Source organism: Kogia breviceps, chromosome 2 (assembly GCF_026419965.1).
Source record: "Kogia breviceps isolate mKogBre1 chromosome 2, mKogBre1 haplotype 1, whole genome shotgun sequence".
In the NCBI taxonomy this organism is placed as follows: Eukaryota; Metazoa; Chordata; class Mammalia; order Artiodactyla; family Physeteridae; genus Kogia; species Kogia breviceps.
The window spans coordinates 3,114,301-3,127,546 of NC_081311.1; the positions used below are offsets into that span (position 1 = coordinate 3,114,301).

General features: G+C 54.8%; 1 protein-coding gene across 3 annotated transcripts in view; it reads right to left on the reverse strand.

The window, feature by feature from the left end:
* MGMT (O-6-methylguanine-DNA methyltransferase) overlaps window positions 1-11,764 on the reverse strand; it is a 284,941-nt gene extending 273,177 nt beyond the window's left edge. The window contains exon 1 of one of the 3 annotated variants that reach the window (XM_059051020.2): window positions 11,581-11,764. The gene's annotated coding sequence lies outside the window, so the exon portion shown is untranslated. Of the gene's footprint in view, window positions 1-4,205; window positions 4,277-4,825; window positions 4,869-11,580 lie in introns of those variants that run through there. The other 2 variants (XM_067024311.1, XM_067024313.1) reach the window with 2 other exon arrangements.
* Window positions 11,765-13,246: the final 1,482 nt, after the last annotated feature.

Here is a 13,246-nt window from a genome sequence, read left to right on the forward strand (position 1 = left end):
TAAGATGGGCCTCAAGGTTAATCATATTCTTAGACTCTCAGTATGGAATTAAACAAACATAGCTATGCTGATAAACAAATAAATAAAACATAACTGAGAATACAAATCCACATTTCAAATGTTAACAGCCCGATACAAAGCACAGCACACAGCCTCACCCAGGACTCCACCCTCTCCTGCCTGGACCACAGCACCCCTCCCTGCCACTGCTGGGTCCCCCAAAGCGGATTCTAGGGGCACGGTGTTGGCCACATGGTAAGGGCACAGAGGGTCAGAGCTCAGAAATGGCGAGATCCATTGGGTAAAAGTTTACAACTTGAGTTTTCTTTGCAACAATCCCAAAAGTACCCACGTATTTGATACATTCTGCAGAAGTACAATACAAAGTGCGACACGTGGAGAACTGGTGACTTGGGCAGAAGTGAATTTAAATCTCCTGTCTTTATTATATCTCCCCATCACTGGCCACAGATGTAATGCAGGCCAATGTGGTTCAAGTGTAGGCCGGCAAGCTTCCAGTAAGAAGTGTCTTGCTAAGTCCCCAACTCAAGAGAGACGTCCAAAAATCCTCAGACACCTTAGCATGAAAAGCAGCAAACTGCACAGGACTTAGAGTTCTGCTAGTGTCCAACAAATGACCCCATGCTTCTCCTTGATACAGAAAAGAGTAGAGAATGAACTGACCAGTATCAAGAGGGGGAAAAAACAAAAAAATCAACCAACCAACAGAAACTCCCAGGCAACAAGTGGAGGCTACAGGCTGGCTCCGTAACCCCTCCTCATGCTTAAGAAGCCCTGTCCACCACTATATACTCAGGCCCACATCTCCTCCCCACCTCCCCATTTCCCTCAGGGCCTGGGGCCTCAACAGCTTTCCAGCACATGTCCACCCAGTGCCAGGACAACACCAGGCCTGTCTGTGGTGCCCTGGCCCTCTGGGTGTCTCTTGGCCCACCTGCCAAATCTCCCTTCTGCAACCTCTGAGGACCCTGGCAATAAGACTTACGTTTCTGGGCTTCCCTGGTGGCGCAGTGGTTGAGAATCCGCCTGCCGATGCAGGAGACACGGGTTCGTGCCCTGGTCCGGGAAGATCCCACATGCCGCGGAGCAACTAAGCCCGTGAGCCATGGCCGCTGAGCCTGTGCGTCCGGAGCCTGTGCTCCGCAACGGGAGAGGCCACAACAGTGAGAGGCCCGCATACCGCAAAAAAAAAAAAAAGACTTACGTTTCTGTTCATTCTGTTTTCGTTTACTCCTATACACTTTTTGGGGTGCTAAGAGCTAAGCCTGAGAAGTGCTGTTTTTGAGCACCGTCTGACTACAAAGTTATCTTTATTTCCAAATTCCAACTTCATACATAAACCCCTCACGAGCTTTGTGCTTCTGAAATAACTTTAGTCTGCAACTCACCTTCTATTAGTCAGCCTGGGTTGCTATAACAGAATGTCACACACCAAATGGCTTAAAGGACAAGAAATTAATTTTCTCACAGCTCTGGAGGCTGGCTAGTCCAAGACCAAGGTTCCAGCTGATTGGGTTTCTGAGGAGGCCTCTCTTCCCGGCTTGCAGGCAGCCACCTGCTTCGTGTGCCTTCACATACTAAAGATCTCTCCCTCCTTTTCTTATAAGGCCACCAACCCTAAGGTGGATTAGGGCCCCACCTTAAAACCTCATTTATGCTTAATTACCTTCTAAAGGCCCCATCTCCAAATACAGTGACATCGGGGGTTAGGCTTCAACATATGAATTTCAGGGGGCACATTCAGTCCACAGCAACCTGCGTTCTGCAGCCTTCGCTGGGCCTTCCATCAGGTGTGAGCCCCACACCAGGCCTTGGAGAGTTTCCAATTCAGAAAGCCAGCATGAAGAGACAAAAACAATATAAGAAAAGCAGAAACTCGAGTGTAAGTGTGAGGAGACATTATGGGGGGCTGAAGAGGCTCCCAAGAGGGCTGCAACAGGAGAAGGATTCAGAGAGAGCTTGGGAGCAGACAGTGTCTATGTTTGGGCTGAAATCAGAGAAGGATCCCTAGGTGAGAGTAGCGGGTGCTCTGGGGCCTCTGAGAGCGAAGAGCTGATGCACAGGCATCTAGAGAAGGTGCCGGAACAAATGTGGAGGGCCGTGGGGCTGAAAGTGGCGTCAACATGAGCCTCACAGGCTCATTTCATTTGGGACCTGGGAAGGAAAGAGGGGTCACCCTGGAGCGCCTCTAGATCCCTGCCTGCAACAGGGAGGAGGAAGGGGCACGCTCTCGTTTGTGTCTGCCTGAGTGCTGAGCTTACAGCACCCTCGAGGGTGGGGTCAGCACTCCTCAGGGACAGAGCAGGGAGACTACGTGGGACTCACGAGGCAAAAGCAACCGAGGTCGCTGAGGCTGGGGCCAGGCAGCTCCTCCCTCAGCTGTGGAGGGATATGAGATGGGAAAGTTCTCACCGTCTAAACCCAGAGCCCGCATGGACTCTGTTCTGCACCCCAAGAGACAGCCTCGAATCCGAGAGCTGGCCTGGCCCCATGCAGAGAAGGTACGCGGTCTCCCACAGGTGACCCTCCACACAAGGTAAGCTCCGGGAGGCCTGGAGGCAGTGCCCCGCTGTTCTGACTCCTGCTGACCAAACGCAGGGTAGCGGTGAGCACGCGGCCATCACAACAGAGCAGGCACCCGCGTAGCCACGACACGGATTTCCCATAAGTAGTTGGGGGTTGCCACGTGAATGCCAGGGCATGACTGAAGCACAGCAAATAGCTGCTTCCAAGTCTGAAACCACTGGAAACACTTATTTCTGGACAATACAAAAGAATATCTAACTAAGCTTTCCCAGAATCCATCCTGCCTGGACCGTCATGATAGTCAGTGCCAAAGAGTAGAAGCACCTCAGGCCCAGAGGAGGTTTCCAAGCAAGAAACCTCAACATACAGAAGAGAACATCACGAGGAAATCAGAACCATAACCTCTGGAGGCTTCTCTGGCCTGACAAACAGTCCAGAGAATGCTACGAGGACAGCGACGGGGAACTCAGGCCAGAGGGAAATGACAGAGGCTCTGGGAAATGTTCTCACTACACTCACGGCAAAAATAAATTTTAAAAAAATCTAAGAGAAAGTCTTCAAAGCCCATACTTTCGTAGGGAAAAAGAAAACCAGTGATTGTGACTCAGGGCCCAAGTGCATCCCAGCTAGTGGTGGGGCGACGGCGAGGATGTCATCCCCGACCCAGGACTGAGCATGTCTGGGGGGAACCAACCACCCGGCTTGCCTGGACCCTCCCAGCGTCGGCCCTGGAAGTCCTGTGTCCCAGTAAACTGCTGGTCACCCAGGACAGACAGAACGCACTGCTCTCTGGGAGCCTGTCCTCCTGGGGGCAGAAGGTGACCACAGCGGTGGTTGATCGTGGCCAGGAGGGTGGAGGCTGTTGAATTTTAGGAATATTTACTTAATGTCAGAACCGGCATTTTGCTTCTAAGTAACGGTTCCTGCAACAAATTTCGAAAGCCACCTGCCTGGCGCGGCCTCCCTCTGGTGACCCAGCCCGCCCCGCGGGCTGGCCTTCTCCCCACCAGCACCTGCGCCCAGGGCGGCCTGCAGACTGACGGCCCCACGTCGGTACAGGCCTGGCAAACAGCAAGCGGCCGCCTCGACCGCCCATCCACCGGACTCGACAGCTTTATCTGATGATAACACAATGGTGACAGCAAGAGATTCTTCTGCACAATAAAGAATAGCACACGTGGGCTTTTCGTGGGATAGCTGGCTAAACTCACCAACTTCTGGAAATACATCATTTCTGGGCCTCGCCCTTTACTCTAGGAACTTCCACCGGAGTGTGAAAAGCCTCACAGGGAAGGGACGCCGCTCGGGACCACACGCTCTCCTCCGGTTCCCCGCGCCCCCAGCACCGTCCCTGCTGTCACGGCGAAGCCATGCAACAAGCACAGCACGCGGACACTTCGGGGCGAGGCCGGCAGTGGGCACGTGGCAGGGCAGCGCCTGTCCCCCGCCCGCCTCGCACTCGCCCACCGGCACCACTGGGGACCACCGGGGACCACCAGGGCCCCCCTCCCCAGCCGCCGCCCCTTGTCCCTCAAGGTGGGCTCCCCAGCGCTGCGAGGTGTGCTTCGGGGAGGCGGCGCACGCTTTGCTGGTAGCGCGCGTTGTGACGTGCGCGCCCCGAACTTGACAGCCGCACCGCACAGACGCGGAGGCTATACCTGCAGGAGAGCGCGGCCGCCCACGGGGCGCGGCTGGCGGCGGGAGGCCTGTCCCGGGGCCTCGCTCCTGCTGCCACTGCTGCCTGAACGACGCGGGACCACAAGCCGGTCTCCCCGCTTCGGAGCCCAAGTGCCAGGCCCGGCGGAAAGGCCGGACTCCCCCCAAGCCTTCCCGGAGGACTGCTTTTAGGGGAGTAAAAAGCCCACAGGGCAGACACCGGCTCCTTTCTCATTCACAGAGGGGGTCCCTAACTCAGGCCTCTCCGCGAACCGCCCCCTGCCGCCCTCACCCCATGCTCCCCACCAGAAAGCCCCCCGGGCGGACCGCAGCCCCACGTGACAGCACCTCCCCCGGTGCGGCTGCTCAGCCGGGCTGCCCGCTGGCACATCCCTCTCCTCCTTCCTCCCCCTCCCCCAGCCCCGCCGGGCACCAGAGGCACCGCAGGCGCTGACGGCCCACTGTCCTCCACCCACCGAGCTCCGAGCTCCGCAGCAGCGCTCGGGGCCGCAGGCTTCCTGTCTGGACCCTCACCCACCCCAGCGGAGCCGCTGACAGGTCCCCAGCCGCCTCCTGGCATCCACACTCCCGCGGCTCCGGCCCCTTGGAGAAGCCTTCCCACCTGTGCACAGGTGCTCCGCCCAGCCCTCCCACGGCGACAGGAGCAGGTGGCAGGGACCCGGCGAGGGCTGTGGCTCGGGTCCTAAAACAGAGCCCAGCACGAGGCCGCCCCTCCTCCGGTACCCGCACCGCCAACCTGCCGCCCCCAGAGAGGCATGGGGCGTCCCTGGCCACCTGCACGAAGGGCCACCACACGCGGGACAGCCTCGCCGGCACCGCGCCCCCTGCACTCGGCCCTCCCCTGGGGCAGGCTGCACAGCAGGAGGGGACGGGGCCCCTTCGGCCAGGGTCAGGCTTGGGTGCGCTGCGTTTCCCGCAACGCAGAGGACCATGCTCGCCCACACTGGTGTCCAGAAAGCACAACCGAACATACAGGTAACGCATTTCTTTACGCCACTTCTCGAGAGTCCCCAAAAGGACTTCTGACAGTGTCCCTGCTTCCCCACCAAAGGTGGCACGCACCGTGCGTGGGGAAAGCCGGCGCCAGTGACAAATAAACCCGGGCTGAAAACTCCTACCCCAGTGGTTTGTGCAGGTCGCTCACTCCCAGGCAGCCTCCTCACATGCGAACAAAGACCCTGAGTGTCCCCCTCAGCAGGTGACCCCGAGAATTCCCTAGGACAGACTGGGTAAAGCCTCCAGCAAGGCCTTCAATAAATGCTAGTATCAGCAGTATCATTACTGCACTGACCAGAATCTCCTGGAATGTAACTCTACCAGGCTGAACCTGAGTGATATGAGGGTAAAGAGATCCAAAAATAAGGCCCATTTCCACATACACACAAAAATTACTGCAGATCTTCTAATTCTGACAAAGCTCACCTAATGGACCACATTACCCCGCACTGCTGTGACTCCCTCTCACACAGGAAAACACTGTCGTGTGCTGCTGTCGCTGCTGGCTCCCGGCCACTGCCATAGTGTCGGTGTCGGGTCCTCCGGGAAGTCCTTTCAATTTAACCCACGATTAAGGTCAAGCCTCCCAGCAACAAGTGACTCCGGGCTGTTGGGGCCAGGCCGGCCACGCCCACTGGGAACACACACGTGCTAAGCCTACGTGCCCGCGCTAGGCCCACCCAGCACAAGCTGGCCATCAGCATGGCACACCTGGACACAGAACTCTGCCACCTGAGCGGGAAGCTCCTTGAGACCAGCCACTTCAGTGGCTCCCAAATCATCCACTGTAAAAAACTAGAAACGGGCAGCTGGGCAATGCACCTCCCTAGAGACAAAAGGAATTTTAGAGGCCTGGCAAATCAGGCCGAGGCTCCAGGCGGCTCCAGGCCAAATGAAGGTCTGCACCACATGGAGTCACAGTCACGGGAGGTGGAGCCCAACCGAGACCCCGTCTCTAGTCTTGCCTCCACCAGAAACAGTTTTGTGACTGAGTTAACAAATGTCAACTATTATTATTATTATTCAGGGCTCACCATGGGGCGGCCCGGGTCCGTTCCCCAAATGCGATTCTCTCCCAATAGCTCACAATAGCCCTGTGAACAGCAATGCCATTTTCCTGATTTTTGGAGAAACGACGGCTCGGTAAAGATAAAGTGACTTCACTTAAGGTTACAGATAGGAATTATGGAGCCAGGTCCACACTGAGTCAGTCTTGTTCCCAGAAGCTGGAAACTTCCTTCCTGTGCTTACGCTTATCCAGGTAGACAGAGTAAGTGTGAACACTGCCATCCCACAGCTGAGGAGGCAGCTCGGGGTTTAACAGCTGCCCAAACCACCCAGCTAGTAAATGGCATCACCGGAATCCCTCCCACGACTGGCACTTCATAAATAAAAACTCAGTTCAGCTTCCCCAAAATGTATTTGCAAAGTTGCATATATGACAGTTAACCCTTACCTGACACCGTGAAAATGCTTTTACCCAGAGAGAGAAAAAGCAAGACCAGCCATTCAAAGGGAAAGACGGGCGTGAAATATAATATGGCTGTCCACGCTTAACATTTGTTTGTAAAAACTAACGCCAAAGTTTTGGTAACATCTGCGTGTTCTGTCATAACCACAAGACCGAAAACTATAACGCGGGGATAACATGTCGGGTTTGCAATTCGAAGAGATTCACGTGTCTCTGAGGAGTTACAAAACCATACACAGATCCACAAGCACAGGCAACTTAGAACAACAATGCCGGCTGAGGATGGACCCGCGTGGGAGGGGAACTTGTGTGGGCTGCAGAGCTCTTCTCAGGCAACCCGAAGCCTGCCCTGGAGATGCTCAAACATTAGGGTCCCCTGGAGCGCTTGCAAAGACACAGGTCCCCGGGTTCTGACCCAGGAGGTCTGGCAAGGGGAGCTATAATCTTCCTTTTAACCAGCACACTCAGTAATTCTGACACCAGCAGGGTTCAGACCACCTTTTGAGAAACTGTTCTGCTACAGCTCTCGAGTATCCCACTTCAAGGAGAGCAACGGGGCCCACGTTTCAGTGGTGGCTCTTACTTACAACACCGACAAGTGGGCCAGATCTGAAGGGGACATCCTCGGCCCCTACTTTTAGTCCTTTTTTGGGGGGGTAAAAACAAATGAGAAATAACTACCAGTTATTTATGAAAGTTCAACATTAAAATGTCCCATCCCATATTTTGCCCTGAGATTCAATTCACTCTCTCCATCCATCTAGAAACCTCTGAACATCCAGGGCTGGAACTGCCCAATCTGTCAATAAGGTGAGAGTTTTCTAAACTACTATCCATATGACTCAATTTGTCAGTAAAAACTGCCACCAGCGCTGTGCTTGCAGAAAAATGTCCATAAATGCATTATTGCAACTGGCAGATCGATGTCTATAATAAAAACAAATACATTTGACAAGTGCCGGCTTTTACGAGTTCTGCCATTGGTGGACCGCACATTCAGCCTCACCCGCAGACTTCTGGGAACGGGCAACAGACCCTGGGTTAGATACTCTGCTGACTTCACAAGTGTTACGGGTAGGGAATTATTCTAACGAGAAAATTTCCAAGTAATAGAGTGAACGTACTAGGCGTTTATAGCTCTCTCACAATTCCTTTCACAGTTACACACATACACACACGCCAACAAGTTTAACAACCCTAAGAAAACGTTCCTGTAGAATTTTTAACCGCTTTTTATCACAGCTGCATCACAGGCCAAACGAGTTTACTCCGGGTGGGGGAGGGGGGGGTACAAAGGGACACAAAGCCTGGAGACCCCCACTCCTCTGCTAAGCCCCCAGTCTAACTGAACAACCTGTGGTATCAGAAACAAGTGTCAGCATTTAGCAGTGTGGCCAAGGATGCCACTGCCGTGTCAGTGGCCCCTGGGGCAGCCTATTTATTTAGTTGTTCAGCTGGAGCAGACATCAGGAGGATGGCAGCCACAGACTGGCTTAACTGCCAGGGATTTCGAGCACTTTGGCAAGACACCGTCTGTGACCAATTTCCACGTAAGCCACGTCTGCCAAAAACCACTGATTCCTTCAGAGTTTACAAAAGGTCACAAAAATGATTTATTCCTCTTCTTAGGCAATTCATTTTAACAGTGATATAAAGGAGTAGGTCATTCACTGTACCCCATATACTCTTTTTTTAAAAAAATATATTTATTTATTTTTGGCTGTGCCGGGTCTCCGTGGCGATGCGCGGGTTTTCTCACTGTCATGGCTTCTCTCGTTGCAGAGCACAGGCTCTAGGCACGCAGGCTTCATTAGCTGTGGCACGCAGGCTCAGTAGTTGTGGCTTGCGGGCTGTAGAACACAGGCTCAGTAGTTGTGGCGCACGGGCCTAGTTGCTCCGCAGCATGTGGGATCTTCCCGGGCCAGGGCTCGAACCCGTGTCCCTTGCATTGGCAGGCGGATTCTTAACTACTGCGCCACCAGGGAAGCCACCATATATTCTTTACATGGTTTCCCCAAGCCCTGTGGCCCTCCTCGATAAGCTCTTTATTACTGTTAATTTTTTTAAGAAAATTTAAAAGAAAACTAGACTATTTCTTCCCACTGACCAGCAGATAATGCAGCAGTTACCCAAATGCCACAGAACACACATCTCGCAGTATTTTGCCTCTAACAGTGGATGTCCAACTTTCATCTACCTATGCCCAAGAAAGGCCTCCAGAGCTAACGGGATGGGAAAACTGATGTCAACCAAGGGGAGACTAGCCATCCTGCACAGGCAAACCTCTCTCCCCCTCCCAGATAAACCACACACACTTTCAAACCAAGAATCGGCAATGGATTGGTTAATTTATGAAATGGCCACTCTCATCCAATGGTAATATTATATTTTAGTTTATATGTCTTTGATGTTTAAATCTTCAGGTTTCCTTGAAATAATATTCTGTGATAAGACCCAACCTCTTTCAGAAATTACCAGAAACTACCCAGGAAACAGAGGGTCAGGGAGGACTGTGACAGGAGCCAAAGGAGCTCAGGGCCTTTCAGGGACCAGGAGCCCAATGCAGGAGCCTCAGAGAGACACAGGATGTCAAAAACCTCAAGGCAAGTGGGTCTAGAAGAGGAGGAACCTCACCCTGGGGCCATGGAGGTAGGTGGGGACAGAGCGAAGTGTGAAAACAAACCTGGCAATAATGTTAACAGATGACTATGGGAAAAGAGAACGCAGAAATCACTGTTTTGCTTCCTTCTTTTCCTACCAAGGACAATGTACTACAAAACTGAAAAAGGCATTGATGCCCAAAAAAGGGGAGTTGAAATACAACAGTCTTGGTTTGAATCACTGGCTTCTAAATGTTTGTCCTCTGCAACATAAGAATAAAGGCAATTTGGTAAGTTTATTTTATTAAAAAACACTAAGAAGAGTAAACTGTTTGGGGTTCCTGAGAAAGGAAGAGAAGAGGCCTGGAGGAGAAAGTCCCCAGGAACGCCAGGGAAGTCACATTCTTCCTCAGGCCCTCCTTCCACCTCCTTCCCTGAAGGAAGGATGGATGGTCCCTGAGTGAGACATCTGTAAGGGAAACCGTGGCAGAGGAGGTCTGAGTGGAAGATAAGGCCCAGGTGAGGCTCGACTGATAATCCAAGCAAGACCAAAACAGAGAGGAAAAGAAAGGTTTAAGAACCGCCACAGCTGAACAAGAGTAAGATGTGTCCACACCTGGGGCTTTATTTCTTTAAACCTTGCTCTCCAACAGTGAGGCCTTTTGAAAGCAGCGTCTAATGACATTAGTTAAATCTAGTTTGTGTAATACAGATTTTTTTTTTTTTTTTCCGGTGCGCGGGCCTCTCACTGTTGCGGCCTCTCCCGTTGCGGAGCACAGGCTCCGGACGCGCAGGCTCAGCGGCCACGGCTCACGGGCCCAGCCGCTCCGCGGCATGTGGGATCCTCCCGGACCACGGCACGAACCCGCGTCCCCTGCATCGGCAGGCGGACTCTCAACCACTGCGCCACCAGGGAAGCCACAGGTTTATTTTAATGAAAAGAATGTTCACCTAGAAAAGTAACTTAGTGTAGTTCTGCCCTTGAGGCCTGGTTCACCCAGCCCCAGACTGTAACAGACACGACTCTCCCACTCAAATCCTAACTCAAAACAAGAACCCAAGCAGAAATAAAATGGCTGCCAGCGCTAGGCCAGCTCTCCTTTGCAACTTGCAGGCTCTGGGCCTGAGCAAGGGTGCACCTGGCGTGAACTGCCTCATGGGACAAGGTCCGAGTTAACTCGATATTAACCACCGGCTGGGGGTGGGGGATGGAATGGAAAGGGCGGCCCTGACATCATTTTCTTCAAGTTGTTTACCCCCATGGTGGGCTAGGCTTCCTTGTGTCCTTTTCACCTGAGTGTTTTCTCCACCGCGGACTCAGGAGAGTAACACCACCCCACTCCTCATCACGTCTCGGGATGAGGAGATGAAGAGGAAGGCCTGGCTTAGCTACTTTAAGGGCTCATAGTTAAATGGCCAGTCTAATCCTCAGCTCCTCGTGTTCTGCTGCTAACAGCTGCGGTGAGCCCTCTCCGGACAAATCAGTGCCCCCCTGCTTGATGACCACCCACTCAACCAAGCAAAAGCTGTGCTCACATATACAAAATGTGCTTCCAGAACAAGGTCAGCTACTGAGTTGAGGCACGGAGAGCAAACACCATTCTGAGATGCAGGAAACGATGAGCCCAGGGAGTGAGGAATACCGTTTAGAACTGCTCTACAGCGTTATCACCGACTTGGGAATTACGGCGCCCAGGGTAAGTGGCTCTCACACTCCACTTGTTTACGTGTTGCTGTTTACGAAGGTGATTAGGGCGTAATGTATACCAACATCAGATGAGGACGCCACAACGCGGCCCTCCTCTCACCCTGTCTCAAGCATGAGGCCATGGGGGGCGTTCTGCACAAGGGGTCAGCTAAGGGCCTGCTGCGAGGCAGGCCCGGACTTCGGGCTTCTGGAAGCTTCCTGGAAACAGAAGGCAGAGGCGCGGCCCCCTTGGCGCTGGTCGGCAGGGCAGGAGGGCGGGCAGGAGGGCATCGAAGGTGTTGACCAACTAGAGGTTCGGCGGAAGCAGCCACAACTCCCAGGCCAGGCCACTGTCATCCAACTTGGCCGAGGAACCCCAGGCTGGGAGAAGGCTGGCTACACCTGGGCATACCTGGTCACACCTGGGACCCACAAGGGTCAGCTGGGGGGGTGGTCAGAGAGGGCCCCACCACGATGGCAAGGTGGGGTGGGGAGCGCTCGGAAGACCACTGGGGGCTGGACTGCCCCAATGGCTCCAGACGCCTGCTCCCCCCAGGAAGAGCCCCGACCTTTGGCGGGAGGAAGGCAACCCAGACACTCACCGCGCTGCCCAAACCGCCGACCGAGAGAGCTGGAAGCTCAGGGAGGCGCAGAGCTGAGTAAGCGCGCGAAGCCCGGGAAAGTCCGTGGCGTGGGGGCGGGGCCGACGCTTGTGGGCGGGGCCTGACGTACGGCTCCCGGGGCCCACACGCGCCGGGGATATGGCGGAAGCGCGGCCGGGAGGTGCAGAGGCGGGGCCGGCCCGAGGTTCGGGGGCGGGGCCCAGAGTGGGACGGGACCTGGACGTGAGGGCCGCGGGGCCAGACGCGCGGGGGCGGGGCCGAGGATGGTGGGGCGGGGCCGAGGATGGGCATCGCCTCCCCGCCGGCGCGCGCTCGCACAGGTCGGAGCATGCCCAGTGCGGCGGCGGCGCTGGGGTCGACCCCGCTCTGCGCAGGCTCGCTGGACGTGTGGCGCGTCTTGGCCCGGCTCCTGCAGGCCCCCGGCCCGGACCTCTCCGGCCTCGCCGCCAGGGCCCCACGCCCCTTTGCAAGCCCTTCCTACCCGCACGAGCTGGGCCGCGCCCTTCCCGCCAACGCCCCTCGGGCTCTGTCTCTCTGTTTACCAACTGTCAGCACCGTAGCATTTGGCGAGCGCCGTCTGCCCTGTACCAGGGCAGGTGTGGAGGCCAGGGCGGGTCTGGAGGCTCGGCGTCTGGTGCACCCAGTAACCTTGTTGCTGATTCCCGCTCTGTGGAGGCTGCGAGCCCAGAGCACCTGCCACTCTCCCCGCGGCCGCTCCCGGAGGGCAGAGACCACGCAGAGCTCAGCAGCACAACATCTGGACTCTATGCACAGCAAAGGGTCCTGGGTTTAGCCTCTAGTGCTTGTGACGGGTCTGTCGCCGCCATCCATGGCCCCTCAGATGCTGCCTGATCACCAAGACCTAGACTCGCCCAATCTCATGGCTGTTCAGTGAGCACACGCGTGCCTGGCACTGCTTGGTGTTGTGTGGACATTATTATGGGTTGAATTATGTCCCACAAAAGAGATACGCTGATATCCTAGCCCCCAGTACTCTGAATGCGACCTTATTTGGAGATAGGCTCTTTTTACAGAGGCAACGGGTTAAAATAAGGTCATTAGGGTGGGCTCCTAATCCAATATGACTCATGGCCTTACAAGCAGAAGGCCACGCACGAGAAGACAGAGACCACGGGGAGAACTCCATGTGCCGATGGAGAATGGGAGTGACCCTTCTGCAAGCGAAGGAACACCTGGGACCACCAGAAGCTAGAAGAGAGGCGTGGGGCACATTCTTCCCTAGAGCCTCCACGTGGAGCATATAGCCCTGTGGACACGCTGGTGTCGGACTTCCGACCTCCAGAACTGTGAACTCCAATACACGTCTGTTGTTCGAGCCACCAGTTGTGGTACTTCCCACAGCAGCTCTAGGAAACAGTACGCATTCTATCCAACCTGATTGACTAAGGACCCCGGCGGGTGGAATCATCCCTTGAACTTGCAGGGAGGTCACACACCCGTTGGCAATCCCAGGCCCACGTGTTCTGAGCCACCATGCTCTGGGCCTCCTAGGTTCCATGGTCTTAATGGGAGCAGAATCTTTGCCTTCCCAGGATGTACGTACGACTCCTCTGTTGGGATTCGGCCAAAATTCATACATCGGCACTTGGGACTTGCCTTTCCCAGCACATCAGCATAGTCAATG